Here is a 3,745-nt window from a genome sequence, read left to right on the forward strand (position 1 = left end):
GCATTATTCCTTTCTGGTTTTTCACTATCATTCTTTCTTTTCTCTTAAAACCAACTACTTCTCTTCTCTTCTCTGTTTCTGGTTTTGTGTTCCAACAATACACAATATTTTCTTCACACATTGTCTTGTTAATAAAAATAACATCATTTGGAGCTTTCCAAATCGATTATACACCATCCATCCAAAGCACAAAACACAAATCATATAAAATACTTCCTCTGAGTGGCAAAAAAGTGTTATAAATAGTGAGTTTTAACACGGAAAGTGTAACGCTGGTGAAGATGGTCCGAGCTTAATTGGTGGAATATGGGAATTATAGAGAGAAGTTAAGTTGTACTCAATGATAAACCCTTCTTATATATCAGTGGCTGCGCGCATATGATTGGATCTTCCTTAATCCATTTTTTAAAAGAGTGTAATATATATACGTTAAAATTTATACATAGTTAATATATTATTCATATTTATTTGTATTATTATTTTTAAAGAGTCAACAATAATTAAATACGAATAGTATATAATGTAATGACAATGTATAGTACTCATACATATCAGTGCATATATATTTTTTTTCTCCTTTCATAATTACTTTAATTCGTGAGAAAGAGATGTATACATTGTACATAAGTTTTATGCAATGTCATTGTATTTTTCATTCATGTTTAATAATTGTTGACTCCTCAAAAAAATAATCCAAATAAATGATATATAATATAATGTCTATATATATCTTTATTCTTTCACTGCATATAAATTACACTCTTAACTCATTACATTAAAATGCTAAAAATATAAATAATTACATATCCAATTATTTCTAGATTATATCTATTGTCTCAAAAAGTATGTCACTTTCTTTAATTGGTTGAAAAATATATATTTAAGTAAAAATTTAATATTAAAATATTTTTCTAACCAATTAGAGGAAGTGACACATGAAATAACATAGTTTTTGAGACAACAAATGTGATCTTTTTTTGTTGTACACAATGGGAAAGAAAAAAAAAACAAAAGAAGCAAAGTATGAGGAAATCATTCATAAGGAGTCATCTCAAAAATAGGGAGATTCTTATTATGATTAAGGGTGGAAATATGTTAGGTTAGGACTATTTAAAATATTATAGTCACATATTTGTCTTTTTTAAAAAGAAATTAGACTTATGCCAAATTTTCTACGAGTATAAATAAAATTATATTGGCAAGTCTTTTAGGTTTACTATGTTTTTTAAGAAATTTGTGTTTAATTTATTTAGGCTAAATGAGCTTTTTAAAAGCCTAAGTCTAGCCTATTAATCAGAAAGGTTTGACCTAATCTAACTTTTAATAGTTATGTACTAAACTCATGTTAAGTGGTATGTAATATTTCCACCCTTAATTGTTATGCATCAAGAAAAATCAAGTTACCCCTAGTTTTGGTATGAAACCAATGTATTTGATCTCTTCTAACAAAGTGGTGTAGAACATGATACTATGTGCTCTAGAGTTTTACCTCTTTAACATTCTTGATGATAGATGAATATTGATAAAACTTTGTTTGATTCCTCTAACAAGTGAGTTGATTTTGGTGGAGTCTAACTTACAAAAAAAGAGACTACCAAGCTTCAAGTTTTTCTCCAACCTCACTCTATAACATTAATTGATTTAATAAATTTGTTAACTTTATTCACAAGAATTTGTAAAGTGTGAGTTGATTTGCTTAATTTAGTTAGATTTGATTTGTAACTTAAACTGAATTATTTCGGATTTTATATTAATTCAAAAATAATTTCATATAAACCTTCTCCATTTTTTGATTTTTTTTTAAAAGTAAAATAAAAAATGTCAATTTTTGTCACAATAGAAACATCACAGGCAAGCCGCAAGTTATATTAATGATGGGTGGTAGAGAAAAAAAACATTAAAAATCATCTTAACATTAAACTTTATACTCGTTATTAACTTTCATATACATATAAGGGCGTATTTGGTTGTTCATTTGTACTATTGATAATCATTATTTTTTTATACATAACTATAGTCATGATTTCGTGTATTCATTATACTTTCTGATCATTATCAATGTGACCTCATCATTTTGTTTCTCATTTGTAAAGATTTGCACAATAGTGAAGATAACAAAAACATGAAATATTAGTTAATTCAAAATTTATTTTATATTTCATAATATCATGAATTCAGAAGAAAAAAACATATACAACGCATATGAAACTTGCTAGTTAGTATAATATAATGAATTCTCAAAATTATCTGTGACCTAAACGATTGCGTGAAAAATATAATTGAACATTTCTATACACTTGACCAGTTGATATAATTCTAAAGTATGTATACCAAATTATTTACGAATAATGGGTCTGTGAGATATCATTTTCAGAATATTTTTAGGATGAGTTTTGTTTGACCAAAAAATGGATCGAAATAACAAACAAAAAAACATGTTTTTGGGTTCAACGGACATGTTCAAAGATGACCTTAATAAGTGTGAAGGGAAAGATACATTCATTTATTCATGATTCATGCCTAACACTTTAATCAATTCATACACAAATATTAAAAAAAAAATATTGAAAATACATGGCCTTTTTGCCCAATTCATATCTTCATGATTCATGCCTAACACTTTAATCAATTAATACGCAAATATTAAAAAAATGTTGAAAATACATGGCCTTTTTGCCCAACCTCTCCTCATCTCTATCGAAAAATATTGTCCAAATAAAATGGGCTGAGCTGCAAGCATTTTAAGTAAGTTTGTGACCAGATTTTGGAGTAGGGATGGCAACGGGCGCAGGCGGGTGTGGGTAGTGTTTTTCCATGTCAAAACCCGTAATATTTACGGGTACTTATGCGGGTAGCGGGTATTTACGGGTACCCAACGTATTTTTTATTTTAATTATATATTTATATAATTTGTAATAATCAATATGTAAAAATAATTGTTACATGAATAATATGATAAGTTTATTATCATAGTCAAATATGTGTAATTTATTATGAAATAATAATAAAGTATATGATATATAATCTTAAAATAATAATAAATACATATAAAAATTTAACTAAAAACTAAAAATATAAATTTGCGGGTACCCGCGGGGCGGGTATCACAAAATCCGCTCCCGCCCATAAGCTATTATTGCGGGTACCCATTGTGGGTATTTCCACGAGTACCCACGGGTCGAGTTTTTTTGTCATCCCTATTTTGAAGTTTTATTTCTTCTGTGTTTTATTTATACATAAAGTTTAAAATTTATGCACTGACAGTGTAAAACTTTACATTGTCAGCATATCATTCACCGTTAATTTGTAATACTTTTGTTTGAAAATCAATGATAACTAACATATGAATGGTGGAGATTTGCTGACAGTATAAATAACATTTACATTGTCAGTATATACATATTAAATCATTATACTTATTAAAGCCATATACATGCATCAACTCATATCTTACTTATGATCTAGGTATCCTCCCATTTGTTTTTATTGAAACCGATGCCATTTCTTTAGACTATTAGTATAAGGTATAAATGGAAGATGATTGTTGGTTGGTTTAACTATAATGTGTGAGTAAATATGCATAGTGAATCATAATTACCAATTGGTTATCTCTCCTAGTGGACCTTCGACTATGATTATAGAATCTAAGCTCGAGCTATTATGTCTTGTTAATGTGAATCATTTTTTAGGTAAATTTGATTTCAAATGTTTACATGAACTTGTATTACTCTCTTTTCATTCATTT

Source organism: Lupinus angustifolius, chromosome LG14 (genome assembly GCF_001865875.1).
Source record: "Lupinus angustifolius cultivar Tanjil chromosome LG14, LupAngTanjil_v1.0, whole genome shotgun sequence".
NCBI classification, from domain to species: Eukaryota; Viridiplantae; Streptophyta; class Magnoliopsida; order Fabales; family Fabaceae; genus Lupinus; species Lupinus angustifolius.